A 21094-nucleotide genomic window follows, 5' to 3' on the forward strand; every position below is an offset into this window, starting at 1 on the left:
ATGAGTTTAAATGAATAATCAGAGGGGAATTGAAACATCTTTACATTTGTAAGTCGAAAAATATTTTCCGACTATATTAATTTTGGTTGCACCGGAACCGTTCACTTTCATGAATTGATAGCGAACAATCTCGAATTCAACCGTGGGTATTGGGTTTAGGTTCTAATTTTTGCCAAAATGAGAGAGAGATTTGAAAAAAGGAATCAATAAAGTTAGAAAATTCTAATCCTATGGTGATGAAACTGAAAATTCTCTCTATGTTTGCGTGAACCTACGCATCAAGAATTCAAATGATATAAACATAGCGCGCCTCTACTCGTGTGTTTTATCTTAACTTGGTCCGGCCGTCATGGACAGGACGGTCGCCAAAAATGGGTATGGAATTTTGGATGTGGCTTTCTCAAGAAGAGGCAAATAAATCATAGGATGGCTCATGTCATTGGTTTAAAATAAGAAATGACATCGGAATGACCGAGCGAATAAAATCCAAATCGAATTGTTCGACCGAACGACCAATTGTTCAAAAGTATATCATGTCCTTGCGTAGCAAAATTCTTGACTCCCCTAAACTTTTCACGGGTTGTCCTCCCGGCAGCTTATTCTTGACTCGACGAACGGGTTGAACTCCCGGCAGCTTTATTCTTGACTCGACGAACGGGTTGCCTCCCGCAAAGCGCTTCGTTTATAGTCTATAGTTAGACTTTCTTCTTCTTCACTTCAGACCAACGCTCGGTGATGGCGCTACAGTCTTGAGTACCCACTTCCGCACCATCCGTGGTGCGGGTTTGTCTTCTAGGTTAGTCGTCTTTTTGGTCTTCACAGGCGGGCTTTTAGCTTTCTTCTTGACGGGTGCAACGATCTTCTTTGTCACGATGGACGCGATGACTTCTATCTCCTTCTTCGCTTCCTTCTTGTTCGGCTCCTCTTCTTTGTTTGGCTTCTCCTTTGTGACACGGCGGTGAGGCGGAACATATTTGACATTGATCATGTTGCATACCTCGAGGCGTGGACGAAACTTGAATTCGCTTGTGGTGCCATTGATGTCGAACTTTATCTCCCCCTTGCCAACGTCGATGTTCGCCCTTGCAGTCTTGAGGAAAGGTCTCCCAAGTATGAGAGGCGCCGTGCTCCCTTCTCTCATATCGAGAATCACAAATTCAACGGGGACTAAGTGTTCTCCAATCTTCACGGGTACGTCTTCGGCGATTCCCAAAGGATAGAGAACGGAATTGTCCGCTAACTCTAGGCACATGGCGGTGGGCTCCGGCTCCGATAAGCGTAGCTTCTCGAACACATTCCTTGGCATGACGCTCACACTTGCACCGAGATCACAAAGTGCTCTTTCGAACATAAAAGATCCAATGGAACACGGGATGGTAGGACATCCGGGGTCCCTCTTCTTTTCAGGAGCTTCATTAGCGATTGCCGCGCTACATTCCTCGGTTAGCTTGACAGTGCTTGGCGGTATCTCGCGCTTGTTTCCCATGATGTCTTTGAAGTAGCGAGAATACGTCGGAACTTGTAGAGCGTCCAAGAGCGGCATATTGATGATCAACATGCGTACCATGTCAACAAATTTGTTGAATTGCTCATCTTCATGTTTACCTTTGTGGTATCGTGGCCTTGGCGGTAGAATCTTGGTGTCTATATCATCTAGCTCAAACTCTGGCTCTTCGGTGACTATCTCTGGCATAGGAGTAGGTGCCTTCTCCTTGATGATTGTCTCCACTTCAACTCTTGGCTTAGGCTTCCTTGCTCCCGCTGCATGTTCGGGTTCTTCAGTCTCCTTTCCCGAGCGAGTTTGAATTGCCTTAGCCGTCTCCGGACTTTGAGGTTGCCCGGGCAATTTTCCTTCATTGCTAGATAGGCGTCCGGCGAGCTGGGCTACTTGCATCTCTAGCATCTTCATCATGTTGAGTACTTGAAGGTTAGAGCTCCCGACCTCCGTCACCTTGCCATCAATGTTCTCCAAGATCTTGTCCATAGCCTTATACTTGGTGACGGTGTCCTTGTTGATCTTGCCTTGCTCCTCCATGACCTCCTTCAATTGTATACGAAGAGGCACCGAGTTTTGAATGGAAGAGCTTGCATTAAATTGGGGTCTACCTTGCCCGTAGCGGAAATAGGGTGGCGGAATCAATTCTCCCTTCTTCATGTAGTCGAGCATCTTGGCTTCCTCCGGGCAATTCTTTTGGACATGGTCGTACTCTCCACATTCTTCACATGTAGACCTTGCTTCGGCCGCCTTCAAATCAATAGCTTGGGCTTCTCTCTTTTCCACTTCCATCTTCTCCAACCTTCTCATGAGCGAGTCAATCTTCCCTTCTAGCGCTTCTTCGCGTTCCACTTGTAATACACTCTTTGCGGCGCCCACGGCTTGGAGTGGTTGTAGTCGCCCCGATGATGCCCATGCGTCATTGTCCGCCACCTTCTTGAATAGCTTGAAAACTTGAGTAGGCGTGAGCTCAATGATAGAACCTCCGGCCGATGCATCAATGATCCCCCTTGATGCAGTGGTGAGGCCTTGATAGAACTTCTGGACTACATCCTCCCTTGAGAACTTGTGATGAGGTACGGCGCGGATGTAGTCGTTGAAGCGCTCATAGGCTTCCGCAATAGTCTCCGTCGGGGCTTACGCGAATGTTGCAATCTTGTTGCGCAGAATCTGGGTCTTGCCTGGTGAGTAGAACTCCGTCATGAACTCTTTCATCAAGGACTCCCAATTTTGCACCGTGCGTGGTGGTAGAGAATGAAACCATTGCAGCGCTATCCCAAGTAGAGAGAACGGAAAGAGCCTCGCTCTTATTTGATCTTGAGTCATCCCTTGCATGTCGAAGGTGCGGCATAGTTGGAGGAACGCTTGAAGATGTAGATTAGCGTCTTCTTTTCCAGTGAAGGGCGAGCTTTGCACCATCCTTATGATTGAAGTCTTGATCTCGAACGGAACTCCGATGTTGTCGAGATTTTGGATCGGCAAGTCCCGAACGTCCGGAGTGCATAGCTCTCCTATCGTACGCTCCTGCTCTGGTAGCGCCATCCCTTGGTGAAGTGGCGCCTCCTTTGGACTTGTTGGTGGAGTTGCTTGAGGGGAAGACGATGAATCGTCGGCTTCAACTTTTGGATCTACTAGTTCCGGCTTCCTTGATCGTGCTTCTCGTCTCCTTTGCCTGTAATTTTTTCTGGATCATCCACAAAATTTTCGGGTTTGTTGGAGAGGCTCCCGTCCATCTCCTGTTACGGGTTAGTGAAAAAGAAAAATATATACGAGATCTAAAAGATGAATATACAAGATCTAAAACATAAAAGAAAAATAAAGCAAAATAAAAAAACTCAAGATTAGATTGATTTTCGTGGAATAGATCCGTTTTTTTAGTTAGCTCAGAAAAATAAGAAATCTAAAAAGGTCAAAAAGAAAAATCAAGAAAAAAAATATTTACGAATGCAAGTAAGATTGGATCTTAAATCGATGGTTCCCCGGCAACGGCGCCAGAAAAGCTTGTTGACGCTCCTTAGCGCCCCCGATTTGTATACCGTAAGCGCACGATTTCGTGTGGCTTTTCCCTCAGAGTATTCCCTCAAGGTTTATCAATCCACGGAACCAAAGAGACAAAAAACAATCTACTAGCATAGAGATTCCTTTGTGTTGAGATGGTGAAAAACGAATCTAATCTATTAAAAACGACAAACACCGAAGGTAGCGAGAGAAAGTTAGAGATAACCAATCTAGATCACCTAGATCATGCATATGTTGTAGTTCCAGCTAGATGTAGTGAAGTAAGATAGATGTGAATCTCAATGAAAAGCATCTTTAAACTCAAAATCTCCAATCCGATCCCTCGATACCCCACCTACTTAGTGACAACGGCCTGTCACGACGCCACCCCTTTCGACGAAAGTACCCTGAAGCAAGTCGAACCCCCTTTGGTAGTTCCGCCATGAACCTCTAGCCACCATGACTACAAGATCATGCTAAGCGATCTATCTCGATAATAGATCTAGGATGAATCAAACCCAAAGAAAAGAATGAAATCGAAAGAGAGAATATGGTCGCTAAACATTTGGAATCACAAATAACTTCACCATGAATGATTGTACATCACAAGATCACAACCGGGGCCCTACCTTGATCTTGATGATCCTAGCTCCAGAACTCCGACGTGGTCTTCCTTGCAAGGTTCCCACGTCAGCTAGGGAAGCTCCTAGACAACTAGCACGACCCTCGGCTCTCCGAGAGGTGTCCCTCTATCTTCTCTGCTCCTTGGCGTCGTCTCCCGAATTGATCTCTGCGTGAACCTTGGGGAGGGGTCTTTAAATAGCCTCAGGGAACCCTAGGTCAAAGGGGAGGTCGAACCGACCTAAAAAAGGGCTGGGCCGGCCGGCCCAATGGGCCTAGGCCGGCCGGCCTGGCTCATTCCTTCGCCGTCTCGTGTCCTTCTTTCTCCCCAAGTCTCCTGGAATCTTCTAGAGTTTATGCCTTTCACGATTGCACCCCATTAGACGTCGTTATCTTCGAGATTTCTTCGAGGAAAAGGATAGGATGGAAAATCCTTCCTTAAATATCTCTTTGCTTTGCTTAGCCCCGAAGTATCTTGATCTTATCTTGTGGGCTTTGTCCTTTGGGCTTCATTGGAGGGTGGATGTGCATGAACGGGCCTCTAATCATCATGGCCTTCGATCCCTTGTTCGGGCTTTGGCCTTCGTCTTTCTTCGTGTCATCGCGTGATCGTGGGCCTCGCCATTTCATGCTCCAAAATTGGTCAAAAACCAGCAAAAACGAAGTACCTCCAAAATATATGTGCAAACGCGAAAACGACCAATAATTGAGCCGAGGTTAGGATGGTTAGTGATTCTGATATTAAATTCATGCCATTATCAAAGTTTAATAGGGGATAAAATGGATACTTAAGGAGCACCAACAATGGCTGACCCTGGTTCACCCGCCGCATCGCCAGTTTTCACCACCGCCACGGCCACCACGCCGCCGCTGCCTACGCAGCAGTCTGCGCCTCCCACAGGCGCCCTCAATGCGTGGACGGCGGCAGCCTATAGCATTCAGCACCAAATGGATGACCTCTCAGCGTATCTGGCGGCGCTCGCAAGCAGGCCATCTCCCTGCTTGCAGCCATGGATGCGGAGCATCCCGGCCTTTCCGGCGGCGGATCCGGTCGTTCCGGCAATGTCGGCGCCCGTCTCCTTTCCGCAACCGGACAGCTAGCTATCGCCAGCTTTCCCCCGCAGGATGCCGGGGTACCGCACGGCCGCATTCCCCACATATGCCACCACCGCACCGCCACTGGCCGCCTGGTCCCAGCCGTCCACAGCCATCATGGCCGCGCCAGCAACCACGTTGGCTACCACTAGCGTCACCACCACGCCCCCGCCGACCGCATTTGCGCCGTTCACCGCCCCCAGCCCCGTGCCTCAACAGCAGCACTGCGAGGGCATCTTCTACGAGGGTGTGGATGGCCTCCAAGCAGTGGTGGCGCAGCTGCAGGCAGCGGCACGCTGCCGGCGTCCAGTCATCCCTGCAGTAGTAGCATTGCTGTAGCTCAGGAAGAAGGCGTTTGCGCGGGAGGATGCCTGTCATGTGTCTGCGGCGGTGCAGCCGCAGGCTACAGCACGCGGCCTCCTAGTGCAGCGCCGGCTGCAGGAGATGCGCCGGCAGATGCACGAGGCGACCTTGATGGCGATCGACCTCGGCAAAGGGGGGGCACATCCTCGCCCCCGTCGGACGACAACCAGCAATCACGCCAATCTGCTACTATCTACATGCACGAGCAGGGTGTTGTTCCCGCAGTCAGCAAACTCTAACTCTGCGGTAGCGGCAGTAGCAGCGGCGGTTTCCTCTTTGTTGCCAGCGGGGACACGCTGCCTAGCGCCACCGCTTTTCGCTACCGGCCGCCGCGAGGACGTCTCCGCTGGTCGCAGTCCCGATTAATTCCAAGTGGCCGTACCTGTGCACCTCTCTTGTTCTGTTGGTCTCCGTGGGATCCAGGCAGCGACATACGTGCAGATCCAGCACGCGGAGGGTGTCTGCCGTATCTTCAGGACTCAGAAATAAAGAGTCGCATTTTATTTAAAATAAGCCGGGATGTAAAAGGCTGGTTCTTAGATGTTCGGTTTGCGTCTAGTGGAGTCATTGTTTGGTTACAGCTCGAGGACGAGCTGCATGTCCAGGTGGGGTGTAGTGTTAGAGGAGTCAAGGGCTTATTGGGCCTTAGCCCATTAAGGTTAATTACCGCTTGCTTAGGGGTCAAGTAAACCTCTCTATATAAGGCGAGAAGATGTATCAATCTAATCAAGTAAGATATTAGAAGGAATTCCTTTCTCTCTTGCCGGCCGTGGGCAAAGCCCCGCAGCTGGCCTCCCTCGGCGCACAAAACCCTAGCAATCGCCCCTCCCCCCCTCACGATCTGCAGCCCAACAATAGCTATAACATAGCCTGACAGCATGGCAGAAACCCCTACCGTCGCGGTCGCCGCGACAGCCCTCACCCCCGGTGGGATGTGGGAGAAGAAGCCCGCAGCAGCAGCAGCAGCCGCCTACCAGAGTCAGGTGTTGCTGGATCCCACGATTCTGCACAGCGAGCGACGACCGGGAGGTCCGGGTGTCCCTCTGTCTTGTCGAGCCGCCGTCCCCTTCCTACTTCCTGCTGCGCACCGATGCCGAAGTGCACGTGAAGCCCACGTTGCTGGCCACTGATGGTGATCTGCTTCTTATTCACATGGTGGTGGCCGTTGTTCGTGATCCTCCATTCACCTCCTAGGAGGACAACATATTCGTCTACAAGTCCCGCCCGGAGCCGGCGATGGAGCGCCTGCAGCTTCGTCCCTAGTTTCCGGACTGTGCTGCCCCGGTCCGGCACACTGGCATCGCCTGCCAAGGCAAGGACCTCGTCGTGGCGGGGTTTCACACGAGTGTCATTGGCGACCATGAGACAGCATGCTCTCGCGCTTCTCATCCTCCATGGAGCGATGGGATGTGTTAGATCTCCCCATATCTTTCGATCCTGAAAAGGATTTCTACAAATTTGTATGGGACTCGAATGATAAGTTCGCCCTCGATGGGCTCATGAGTTGACTATCACCGGGGTATGATCTATTGTGATGTGTTTGCTGATTCCCTATTGCTTCAGTTCATCCAGCTACCTGGAATTGATATTTGGGACCAGGATCATGATTATACCTGGGGTCGCCAGCAGGGGCGGAGACAGCACTGGGTCTAGGGGGGCTCCAGCCCCCAGACCCAAAAAACTATGGAGCTCCCCCTTGAGCCACCCCTCAATTTTTGAGAAGAAAGGAGGAGGAAGAAGGAGAGGAAGAAGAAATCAGCCCCCCCCCCCCTAATTATTTCTGGATCCTCCACTATCGTCAGTTACCTCGGGCATACAAGACGGTTAGTGTCAACGGAGGCGAAGTGAAGTTTGTTGATATTGATGATGGATTGTTTGGAACTAAGAAGACTTCTGGTTTCAGAACAACGACTTGGTCGTTGAAGTGGACTGACTTGAAGTGGGTGAAGGACACTGTTCTCCAGGTCGATGATCTCTAGTCACTCTCCAACTTTCAATACTCACCTCTGCCACGATGGGTGCGGGAGTACCCGGTTGTGAGAAAGCAGGATCCAAACATCATCCACTTCATCCTGAGAGGACCTCAATCTGATCCAAAGGCATGGATCATTACTCTTGACATGAGAAATGAGGTGTTGAAGTCGTACAGACTCTTTAGGAACGAGTTGAACTTGGTATTTGAAGATTATGATGTGGACACAAAAAAAACATATTCTGTGATACACCATTCATCTCTTGTGATTTTGATCACCCGAGCAATTCTACAGGTACAATTCACGTGCTCACTATGTGTTTTCTTATCTACTTAGTTTGATTGATTGCAAAGGATTCATGATATTAGTGAAGATGTTCCAACCACATGATGGAAATGCTTATTTATTACTGTGTCTGCTAGTTTAGGACATGAGTGTTATACAGTTTTGCCTACTTGTGAAATGAACCATCAATAAAACTGCTTTGACATTGCCCACTTTATCATCCTTAAGGTCAGCATTTAAGTGAGTTTAACCTTGCGAACTTTACATCTTCACTGTTCAGCATATCTATAACTCATCTGATACATTAATACAGCTGAATTACTGTTAGTGTCCTATGATGTTTGCATTTTATCCTGTTGCCTTTCAGGTGGACATATTTAATGCTCTAATTTGGAATATTGTAAATCGGTGTTTTTCCTTCATACTGTGCTCAGCTTGAGAGTATGTAAATTTCACTTTGAACCATTTGGCTGTGTCTAAACATTTTTTTCAAAGATGCTAGTATTCATTTTACAATTATGCTCTTCCGCTACAAATTAATGCTTGTGAATCTTAACTCAGCAGACCTGATTCAAAACTTTCATGTGTGTTGCTTTGCAATTAAATTCATGAATTTCTTCATCCCATTGATTAAATAATGTCTCGTAGTTAATTTCTACTATTATTTTCTATCACAAAATTTCAGTAGCGATCATAATGTGAGCAAATTGTTTGAGATTAATTTGTCTAATTTGTATTTACCTACCCTGTGTCTAGGATGTCGTTGTGATACTGTTGAAATGAAACAAGATACCAACTTTCTATCTGATTCAGGAAGTAAAACAAAAATCTCCATCTGGTCTATACATTCTCGAACTTCTTTATACATTGGAGAGTGACAGTGAGAATGAGAGTGAGAGTGAGAGTGAAAGATTTGATGCACCATGCACAAACAGAGAGTTCAAGGGTCATTCATCATAGAAAATTAGCTGCATTGCTGGAGGATCCACATGTAACTTCATTGTTAGCAGCTAACACGGCATTTGACAATGGGAAAGACTTTAGAAAAGCAGTTTATGTCGACCAGTTTGTATCTCCTCACACCGGTCATTCTACTCCTTCACTAATTTGTGCGAGGCATTTTACACTATAGCCGGCTATAGCTCTAAAAGGCTAAATCCGCTAATAGCCTGCTAACTTAAGAATTATTTATACAGCTAAACTATATAATTAGTCTTTATTTATTCTTAGTTTACTATAATAGTATTGAACTTCGTCATTTACAAAATTTAGTGTTTCGTCAACAATGTAACAATGGAGGGAATGAAGCCCAAGACGTAGTTCAGTACATGAAATTTTTTTGATTTCAGATTTATATGCAAAATTACTCATAGATTTATGCATGGTGTTGAAGTAGAAATGCATATATCTGAGAAGTTTCTAGAAAATTAGAGAGTATGCATGAATCATAATTGTCATGCTTCATGGTAAAATATGAAATACTTTAGAAATTGGATATTAGTATAGTTATTATATAAGTATGGGAAAAATTTTAAAGTTAGATATTTTGTAAAGAAGTGTGTAGAAGATGAAGACTGTTGACGCTCACTAACGACCATTTCTGAGCGTCAATATTACCATAATAAATGGATGGACTTGCATTTCTTACACTCATACCACTAATAAATCACCGAATTTCACATGTCCCTCTAGATTTCTATGAGTGCAGGTTTTAGATGAAAATGGAGGGCAATCATACCCTTTTGGCCAAGGAGCAAACACCGACTAATCAGACATCGCCACATATGGATAAAAAGGCAACCAGAGAAGAAATCCAGCAGGAACAAGGCCAAGCCACGCACCAGTGACAAGTGAGCCTCGAAAGCAGTCCATGAGGCAAAGAAGGTCGGTGGGCCCACTAGGAGGCTGGCCGACCTACAGGCCAGCCGACCTGCACATGGGCCCCACCGCCTCAAGTCTTCGACGTGGCAGCTCCTCATTGGATGATAAAGTCGGATCAAGAGGTTCCATGCACAATTCCCGGCCGTGGAGAGGGTGGCTTCCCTCTATATATATGAGGGGAGGGGCTCCATTTCGTATCATCACACCAAGCATCCAAGCAATTCCAATCCAAGAAGAGATGTAGTTAGCTTCTCTTGTAGAGGTCTTAGGACTAGAAAAGTTCAGGTTCGAGTCGTAGTTCGAGGTCTTAGAGTCTTCATGGAGAGTCTGGTATGTCTTTTATCTTCTCTTTATGTAATTCTCTGAGTTTGTACTAGATACTTATTTATTCTATTCAGTACTTTGGTTCATATGCTCTTGTGTGTATGTGATCCTTCTTGTGAGTTATGATTGTCTTTAGTGATTCATATGCATAGATTAGTTTGTGTATCATGTCTTTGTTTCATCTTTCTTAATTGGGCGCTCTAGAACTAAGACCCCGGATAGACAAGGGTGTTCTTGTGCAAGGCTAGAGTGGTGCTCGTTAGCACAGGCATGGTGCCTGGGTTGATGACCACGTTTGAATGCAACTCTATCCCACGACTTGTAGAGGTAGTCGACAGGTGGTGACAGCCCTGTCCGAGCCCGAGTAATCCTCCACGTTCGGGTAGAGGAGTAGGAGGTACATAAAGTCGTCGGATGATCAGGCTCCGCCTGTTCATCTGGATGCGGTCTCCCTAGTCCATTGATCAAGCTTTTCCTTTGCTTAGGAACGACTCAGTTTGATTTGCTCATGAGAGTGCAATAGATTATGGCTCTAGTTACCTTTGATCTTGCTCTTTCCTCTCCGATGTCCTAAGCAAATTATTTAGTTGTGCTTGTGTGTTCACTACCCCTTTTTACCATGAATATTATTCCCCTATTCGGATCATTGACATTAATCCATAGTGGTTCCTCCTAACTTAATTAAATTCTATACACCGCCGCCTTCCCTGCGGAAATATAAATGACACCCCGGATTACTCTCGGGTAAAATGCTACGGCGGTACTCCGTGCGCTTACGGATTTATTCGTGGCCCATGAATTATCTGCCACTCAATCAGCGTCTGCGGGCGTCATCGCTATTTCCCGGTGGTGACGTTGGTAGGTGCCAACAAAGACATGACAAAATCATATGATCCATGGAGTCCTGTAATAGGGGTGCTCCCCTTCCCCTTCCCTCTTGTCATATCATGGCATAAGAGATCTCAAGTAAGAGATGGCAAGATGATCATGTAGTTTAGTAGTATCATGGTAGGATAACCACATAAAGTGTGCAAGAGTCTTTTATTGTACTAAATCATGGTGAGTAAAGATTTGAGTTCCCATATAAAATTAGTCTCTCATATGTCTTACAAAATATTGTAGTTTTACAAAATCAACAATGTTATTTTTGCACATACATTTACCATTCTATGGAATTACTGTGTAGAACTGGATTGACAGTAATCAGTTCACTGTAAAAATAGCTCAGCTTAATTGTGACTGAGGCTTCATGTATAAATAACATAGTGATTTTGAAGGTTTGAATATAGTCATGATTTTTTAATGTAAGTTTATAATACAAATTTCTCAAATTATTTGTATACATTAGAAAGAGACAAGGCCGATGGTATGGTTAACACAGCCTACCTATGTATGTTGAAACTCGTAGATCGCGTATCCAACCCCAAAGTCAGTCTTTTCTAAACTCTACCCTCAGACTTCTTTTCAGTTCAGTCTTTTTCATCTCCAGGATGGATTCTTACACCTCCAAAAGGTGGAGATTAGTATTCCAGATTCCCCTCTGAGCATGTTTGTCCCGAGAAATAGCTACATCTATCTCTTTGTTTGTAGCGAATGTTGGTTGATAAGCTACTCTTTGGTTCCCATTACCAAACTCAGAGCTAGAATTTTCAGGAAACAGAGAAAAACATATGTATTCAAAAAAATTGAATAGAGCATTTGTTGCACCCAACGATTCCTCTCCTTAGGTGCAAGTCCAATATGTGGGATCTGCGCATCAGTAGAGAGCAAGAGTTGCTTCAGCTGTGCAATGTGGGCTTGAAGTGGAAGAAGCTCAAGATCACATTCCGCCATGCATGCCTCGAACATGGTATTGAAATCCTCCAAAAGTTCAGGATTAACCAATTTAAAGCCATGCCTTCCAGGTCGGCCCTTTGTCTTCATGTTAGTTGTATCTTTTAGAGATGCCTGCTTATAAGGCTAGACAAAAAACTCGTGGCTCGTTAGCTTGCTCGGCTTGGCTCATTAGTGGCTCGACTCGGCTTGGCTTGTTGAAAAATATTAATGAACCGAGCCAAGGTTTTAGCTCGGTGTGTTATTGAGCTAGCTCGAGCCGGCTTGCGAGCGGCTCATGAGCCGAAACAAGCCGCTCATTTGGACTTGAAGTTTAATCTTTTATGCTCATATGTATTGGCTATGCATAATGCATGTGTCATATGTATGTTGGACACTTAATATTTGGCTAGTTTGCTTAGTGACTGTTGCATAGTACTTAAAATTTATATATCTACACATATTTATACATACACTTTACTAGCTAGTGGCTCACTCTAGTAGCTAACGGTTACTCTTCGAGCTGGCTCGCGAGCCAAATGAGCCAGCTCAGCCAGAAAACGAGCCGAGCTTGCCTTTTAGCTCGGCTTAGTAACAAGCCGAGCCGAGCCAGCTCATTACCATAATGAGCCAGCTCGAGCTGAGCCGAGCCGAGCCGAGCCAGCTCGATAGCCAGCCTGCTTATGCAAAATAAATTCAACTTGACCGGCTCCATCAATCGTATTGATGCCCATCTCTTGCAAGACAACGTCGACCTCAGCGAGGCATGAAACAGTTCTGGTGTTAGCCATGGCGGACGGTAGGATATCCTGTGACAGCAACAATTTATTTAATTTTAATGATTTATAGCAGCTAAACACAATACACCATCTACCCAAGTGGCATGAAAAAAAATGTATATTCAGCACTCAAAGGTAGAATATTAGAAACTCAAATAAATGGCTAGATGCGATGGTAAAGGGTCTTGGAATTTATCCTAGAGAATATAAAGGCCGGGTCTTAAAAGGTCGGGCTCTAATCCTATACAATTTTGAGCTAAAAAATTTAAAGACTATGTTGGACAATGAAGAGACCATTAGGGCTATGGCTCATTATCACTCCTAGATGTGGTGCGATCGATTGCACGGAGCTATGGCTGGGCAGAAAACCCGATACCCGAAATCCAAACTCGAAAAACCTGAGCCCGAACCCGAAAAACCCAAACCCTAATTCGAGTTTCAGCCCACGGTACCCAAAATTAGTACGGGTAATTCGGGTACTGGGCCACGGTACCCAAAATATCCGAACAACCCGAAAAATTATCCAGCCTAAGTATGTTTGTTCATTATTGGCTTGTTACAGCCCAAGCCCACAAGGCCACCACGGCACAATAAAAATTCCTAACCATAGCGCCACCCCCGTCCCCGCACGCAGACCCGTGCAACGCCCCGTCGCCGCCCGCCCAGACCCTGCGGAGCGCCCCGCCCCCCCCCCCAAGACCCCAGCGCAGCGCACCAGCGCCCCCCCCCCACCCCACCCCACACACAAAGTGGCGCCCAGCCGCCGACCGGACACCGCGCCGCCGCCAGTAGCGCCCACCGGCCACCGTGCCACGGTCCGCCGGCGGCGGGCATCCGGCAGCGCGACTGCGCGTGAGCACCGAGCGACCGAGCGTGCAGTTGTGCCCGTGCAGGCCCCCAAGCCCGAGGCGGCGAGCCGGCAAGGCCCATTCTCCCCGGCGTCTCAACGCAGTCCGGCCAGCAGGGGTGGGTGTATTTCGGGTAATTCAAGTAAATCCGAACCCGAGTCCGAATTTTTTGGTACTCGAATTTTCGGGCTCTTCTTTTTTTTCAGCTAATTTCGGGTAGCATTTTTGAAAACCCGAAATATCCGACCCTAAATTTTTGGATAACCCAAATGCCCAGCCATACACGGAGCGTCTGTTGATCCAATTGTCAGGCCAAAACAGGGTTCTGCTCCCGTTTCCCACTACCACTGTCACGGAGGCATTAAAGAGCGCCTGGACCCCCGGCTCGATTTTGATCGGTAGAGCAGACCAGGCTCGATCATCCTCAGTTCGTTGCAGCCACAACCAGCGAAACCCGACAGGTGAAGATCAACGACTCCCGAGCCCCCACAATCCGTTGGGCTGCAGACCGTTGGCCAAGCAACCAAATTCTTTCCCCTCATTGCTTCTTCCTTCCCGGTCCAGAGACAGTTTCTCCGTAGCGCGTCGATCTCATGAATAACCCATCCTGGCAATTTATCAGACATTGTCAAGTAAATCGGCATCGCCGAGAGAGTGGATTTGATCAGAGTCAGTCTGCCGCTGCGGTTCATCAATCTGCCCTGCCACGCCGGCATCTTTGCCGTAATCTTGTCAATCAGCGGTCGAAACTGGCTCTTAGGGAGGGCAGTGGTCGAGAGTGGCACGCCCAGGTATTGAATCGGGAAGTCCATGATCTGGCAGGTTAGGACCTTATGAAAAGCTTCGAAAGCCGTCGGATCGCCAAAAATTGGGGTGATGAAGCACTTGTTAACGTTGGCAATCATGCCCGAAGTGTCGCCAAAAAGCTACAAAATATGTTTTACTGCCCTTGCTTCCTGTGCTGTTGGCGCCAATAGCACAATGGCGTCGTCGGCGTAGAGCCGTAGAGGCTGCAATGATGCTTGATGGCAGGTACGCCGATGGGTTGAAGGACATTGTCTTGCTGTGCTTTGACGAAAAGCCGGTTCAGCACGTCCATGACGATGACGAACAGCATAGTGAGAGCGGGTCGCCCAGGCGGGGCCCACGCGTGTGGTCGATCGGCGCCCCAGGTTGGCCATTGAGCAGGATGCGTGTGGAGGCCGTTGAGAGGAGCAGGGAAATCCAGCCCCGCCATCTGTTGTTAGGAGCAGAGTACATCACTTAATTTTTGCATCTCTCTTAATCTCTATCTATCTCTATCTATATCTTCGGCCATGTCTGGAGGAGCTAAAATTAAGTGCTAAACTTTAACATATATTAGCACTCGTATATATGCTAAAGTTTTTGAGTCTTGACTAAAATTTAGTCCACTCATTAGCACTTCCTTTTAAACGAGCTAGTGCTGAAGTTTAGCACTTTCATCCATTAGTATTTGAATCAAAAGACGCTTGGACTAGCCATTTTGGTATAATACTATGACAGCCAGCTCACGAAATTATAATGGCCGCTGATCACAAGCTGGTGGCGTCAGCTTGAGGTCACGCACCAGCGCCCCGATGACCATCACCTGCTCGACCTCAGACGACGTGTCGGCCGTACGGCTCGCGGGGCAGCGCGCATCATGTACGAGTACGATCGGTGCCAATCAATTTCCGTAGACCCCGTGGCGTAAACTCGTCAGGCACACGCACACAGTGTTCCATTCGTGTAAAAAGTCTCCAACCGTGTCAAATCAAATTGATTCGGCCGGCGACCTGGCTGTGTCTGTATGGATGCAGCAGGAATCTCTCCCGAACCAAGAGACTCAAACGTTTTGTGCAGCATTTTTAATCATTCCTTGTCACCAAATAAACAGGCCATGAATAATTCCTAATTAATTAATTAATTAATTAATGATCAAAGCATATATCAGCTAGTTTTTTTTTTGCGAGGAACAGCTAGTATTAGTTTAGCACTTTAGATTTATCTTGCAATATTGTTTATAAACAAAAAAATGGTATGCTATACCAAAAGACATAAACATTGTGATATGAAAAAAAAATTAAGACTGACAGGACAGAACGTCCTCCTAACTCTTGATGTCTAATATGCATGTTTCTGGTGTTTAATTTTGTACTATTATGTAACCATCTGTAAGATGTTTTTCCTTGTCTTTATCAGCATCAAAATTGAAAAGCTGTATTGTATTGTTGTTCCAACAGATCTCTAGCTAGCTAGTTCTGAAATATTTTTTTCAGCATTGTTACTTTTTTCTCATTTAATTTAGGGCTGGTGAGGATGCAACGCATAGATCATACAAATGCGCGCGATGCATAGTCAACGGCTCCGGCAAACTTATTGGCGTCGCTGCATGGAAAGTGGCAATGCATGCGTGGCGGTTATCTGGACAGTGGACAGATGCAGGCGCTGGCCAGAATCAAAGGCAAACGCTGTTTTTGGATGCGTAACAAACATCAGACAAAGTGTCCATTGGTGTCGGGAATTCATTTTTTAGATTAAGGAAACAAATCCGGTCTCAGCAAACGTGAACCGAGAGCTTACAACCGATTAGAACCACACGACCCTGCAGCACTTATTTTTTGCGAAACACAGTACAGATGCAGATGCTCACAAACGCATGCACACTCACTCCTAAAAATACCCGCACGCAACCCTATCTCTATGAGCACCTCCGAGAAACTGTGCAGCACTTAAGCTACTAAGCATAAACAAAGACTCAGAACTGATCGAAAAAATGAACCAAAGTCTGAAGACAAAAGACTAGTATTCTATGCTTCTCAGGAGGTTTCATCCCGCCGCCTTATTGAAGACTTCCATGACTGTGATCTTCAAGCTTTGGCATCCCTTCATCAAGCTATTTCTCTCTTCCTCTTTAGATAGAATCGACAACTACTCCTGATCCAGAACATCCCCTAAAGATAACCTGCGCAAACGCGTGCATGTACGTGAGTGTTTGTGTTTATACTGTGAATATGTGTGGTTTGCCAAAAAAAAAAAGAAATGCATACCAAGGGAAATTAAGAGAATGATCAGTTTCTTCGATTCTCCTTGCCTTTTCCGCTGTAGCTTCGGGACTCAATGCTACTAGATTTGAGATACTGTTTGAGAATCTGCCTTAGTTTGTTGCTGGCTATATATAGGATGTCACGATCACCTTTTTGCCATTAAAAGTTTGGTTAGTCACAAAAGCTTGTTATACACAAAAAGTGTGTATGCAATGCTTAATAAAAAAAAGAAATAACAAATATCCTTTCACTCATCAAAACATGACCCTGCAGCTGATGCCCTGTTAGATGGCTAAACCAAAGTTCGCTTTCCAGGACCAAGTTAACAATTCTCCATATAATTCCTGTGAAAAGTTCAGAACTTAACAGGTAGTACTTGGCATTGGTAGAGAATGTCTCTCACTACGGGAAACTGAATATTTGCCGTGTGCCCAATTGTTTGCCGTGAGCCAAAACTCGGGCACACGGCAAAGGACCCTTTAGCCGTGTGCCTCAAATGAAGCTCACGGCAAATAACAGGCACACGGCAAAGGACTATTTTGCCGTGTGCAGCAGAACGAGACACACGGCAAACAATAACAACACGGCAAAAATTTTCAAACCGTAACGGGTTCATGTCTTTGCCGTGTGCTAACGGACAAAACACACGGCATACATTTGGCACACGGCAAATTTTTTGAAATCGTAACGGGTCGCCAGTTTTACCGTGTGCCGTGGGCTGGCACACGGCAAATTCAAAATTTTGACGTGGGTTTTTTTTTGTTTGCCGAGTGCCAGAGCCTCAGCACACGGCAAAGTATTGGAGAAAAAATTAAATTATCACTCCCAAATTTTTCAGGGATACATATATTTTATATGGGACTTGATATTAACATCTGGTATTTTTTAAAATCTATTTGCTCTATTTAGTCATTTAATTTCATTAAACACATTTCTTAGAATTAAGTCCAATTTGAACTGGAACTGATTTCACAAATGTAGTAAAATTCATCCAAAAATCAAATTCATGTCGTTGAGTCCATTCCGAGGTCGTATCCATGAAATCGGATGCAATATCGAGAATCCTTTTTCTCGAACCAAGCCCGGTAACATGAGGCTGGACCATTTTAAAATTTTATAAATAGCATATGAGGTCTAAAAGTTCTAAAAATTTTCATGATTCAATAATTTCCTGTGCTTATGCTATGGTAAAAAATTGAGTAGGTTTCGCAAATGTTAGACGTATGGTCCTTAGTAATAGAAGCATATCCGATGAAGATTCGTGAACTCGAGAAGAAATCTTTCATATTTTGAGCCAGAGTGATGTTCCAATCCATTTTTCAATTCCAAAAATTTTATATATGTAATATCGTACTTAGATTCTTGATTGCCAAAATTTGGGATTTTTTCAGATCCATTTATTAATTTTCATTTTTTTGCAGTTAAACCATATCATGTCAACATACATTGAAATTGAGCTATAACCACATGAAATAATGTTTTTTTCTCAAAGAATCATCAAAATCATAATGTTTATGCACTTTGGGAGACAAAAACAGTAAATTTTGTTAAATCAAATTTGTTTAAACACGATATGGAAACGATTTGTTTGATACAATTTGAAACGCATGAAATAATAGTTTTTTTGTTAGAATCATAAAACATGAGTTGTTTACTATATTTGGCAATGTTTTTTGATTGGTCATTCAATTTAATTTGATAAAAAAAATTTAAATCGAATTAGTTGGGTGAAATTTAAATTTAACAGAAACTTGTTTGTCGTGTACCTTGGATCGTGGCACATGGCAAACAGTCTCTTTGCCGTGTGCCTTGGATCGGGGCACACGGCAAAGACGTTGTTTGCCGTGTGCCCTGTATCTGGGCACACGGCAAAAGGGCGGCCCACACTTAGCCGCAACGGCTCTCGCCCCGGCCCCTTGCACACATACTTTTCTCGACGAGCCGCCTCCTTGCCTTGCCGCCGCCTCGCCTCGTCGTGCCGCCGCCTCGCCTCGCTGTGCCGCCGCCTCGCCGATCCACTGCTTAGTCGTGACGCCTCGCCGAGCCCCCGCATCGCCGTGCCGCTGCCTCACCGACCCGACGCGCGCGCTGTGGCGGCGTCTCGCCGTGCCGCCGCCTCGCCGAGCCTTCTCGCCGTGCCGCCTCGCGGAGCCGCCACGCTCACCCTGCCGCCGCCTTGCTGAGCCACCGCCACGCCAAGCCGCCTCGCCGTGGCGCCGCGTGTTGCTGCCTTGCCATGCCGCCTCGCCGAGCCGCCGCCTTGTCGTGCCGCCGTGCCGCCGCTTCGCCGTGCCTGTGCCCGTGCCCGGCCATGGCCGTGCCCGAGCGGCCTTGAGCCGGCACCCCGAACCAGCCATCCCGCCCTGGTGTTTCGGAGCCCGTGTCCCGGCCGGCCGTGAGCCGGCGACTCGGCACCCGCCGCCCTATACTGGCCGGACTGGCCGTCGTCGCATAGGTGTGTATGTGCAGGAACTCTAGTTTAGAGTGTGTTTTTTCTTGCAGGGTTTGGAAACTTGAAGTGACAGCACTTTGTCTTGGTTTTGGCAGGGGAGTTTATCGGACACCGTCGTCAAGGCGTCAGCACCGACACCGCCCTCGCCGAGCTGCCATCTCGCCGTGCCCCGTCGCCATGCCGGACACCACGCCTCGAGGCCACGCCGCCCCCCGACGCCTCGCCGTGACACCACGCCGGCCGGCTGCCTGAGTTCCGGCGCCCTGCCCCGCCCCGGCGCCACGCCGGCCACGCACTGGCGCCCCGCCGAGGCACTCCACCGCTCCACCGACGCTTTGCCACCCCGCTGTGGCTTAACATCCCATAGGTGAGCCAGTGCATTGATGCTTTTTTTTGCAGGGTTAGAAAACTTCATTTTCGAGGGGAGAGGTGGTACTAAAATTTTCAATTGACACCATTCTGTATCTGTTTTGGCAGGAGAGGCTATTGTACACACCGTCCTCGAGCCGTCCGCACCGACACGCGCGACATCGCCTAGGCCACCGTCGAGCCCTAGGTGAGGACAATGCAAACAACACTTCATTCCGTTTCATGTTCGTATAGGAGTAACCGAGTTAGGCGTCACCCGTTCGAAGGAGATACAGTTGGATATATGAAGATCTTTGCATATGTATGACCGTATCTGTTTCGAATTGTCCACGTTTTTTGGACAGCCTGATAGGTTGCGTAGATGGGGTTAGTTCTCATGGTCTACGCCGATTCGAGACATAGTCTCGGCATCATCTCCTCGTTGTTCTCCGGATACACAATCTCCTTTTTCGGGACGTGTATTTGGAGAATAGCGGGGAGGTGCTGTCGAAATTCTGCCTCGGATCGGTGCAGAGCATGAGAACCAACCCCAGCTACGCATCCTCTCGGGTGGGATTAGGACCTATCTTAACCTATTAGAATTGGTAGACATGGTGTAGATGCAAGGATGATCTTTTATATTATATTACTCATTGATATGATAGAGGATGGATGATGGATGTATACTGGATGGAAATGTGGGGGTCAGTTGTCCGGGGAGTGGATTGACAAGACCGATGCTTTCTTGGACGGAGCATTTGCAAAGCTCAAAGGAGGCAATACCACCTGGTGTCCGTGCAACAAATGTGCAAACACGCGTCGACAAACACGCGAAATCATGACAAATCATCTTTGCAATTATGGATTTACGAGAAATTATACCCGGTGGACCTACCATGGCAAAGCCAATCGTATGAGAGACGAACGTGATAGCGATGATGAGACTTACGATCCAGCTAATCCCGATCTTGAAGAGTTCTAATACATGTAAGATCCGTATTTGCAACAATTATATCACTTTTTCACTTGTTCTAATTATGTTTGTTTTTTACAACTTGCAACAATTAATTTGTAATACATGTTTGGATTATGTTTATTTTTGTACTACTTGCATTAATTAATTTCTAAATATTGTTCTGATTGGTTTGCCCCTTTTAATTTCAGGTGATAGATCAAAGATGGTGGGGCGCGGCGGAGGTATGATGCAGTCGTTGGAGGCTGTGCTGCGCAGAGTTGCTGGGAGAGGTGAGTCCTCCCAGATGGCTGGAGGGAGGACGAGGAAGAGGAAGGGTGAGGCAAGTTCGCCGGTGCCTCCACTAGATGAGGACGCCGGCACATCACAGATGACGAGGAGTGGCCGGAGTAGCAGGAGGACGAGGGGGCCTCGCGCGAGGTCACCCTCCCCTGAGGACGAGGAGGAGAAGCAGCAGGACCAGGAGGAGGACCAGCAGCAACAGGAGGAGGACCAGGAGGAGGAGGAGGCCTCTAGTGAGGAGGACAACGACCAGGGAGGGGTGGCAGGAGACATACCTACCGTCTGGATGCGAAGCCCCGCTCGTCTCCCAAACCGACCTATACCGCTCGAGCAACAGCCGATTATTCGGCCGGACGGTAAAAGGTAAGTAACTTTAGCCTATTTCATTACGTTTCGTACTTATATATTTCAATTCCAATTTTACACAAATATTTTTGGCAGAAATTTTGTAATCGTCGTTCCAGGTGTTCACAAACGCATCCCCAATGGCATTCTGGGCCTGCTTTGCAAGGACCACT

The 21094-nt window shown here is 47.0% G+C and overlaps 1 pseudogene; it reads right to left on the reverse strand.

Moving 5' to 3' along the window:
- Positions 1-11464: 11464 nt before the first annotated feature.
- LOC120652249 lies at positions 11465-12638 on the reverse strand (annotated as a pseudogene).
- Between the last annotated feature and the right edge of the window lie 8456 nt (positions 12639-21094).

Source organism: Panicum virgatum, chromosome 1K (genome assembly GCF_016808335.1).
Source record: "Panicum virgatum strain AP13 chromosome 1K, P.virgatum_v5, whole genome shotgun sequence".
Classification (NCBI taxonomy): domain Eukaryota; kingdom Viridiplantae; phylum Streptophyta; class Magnoliopsida; order Poales; family Poaceae; genus Panicum; species Panicum virgatum.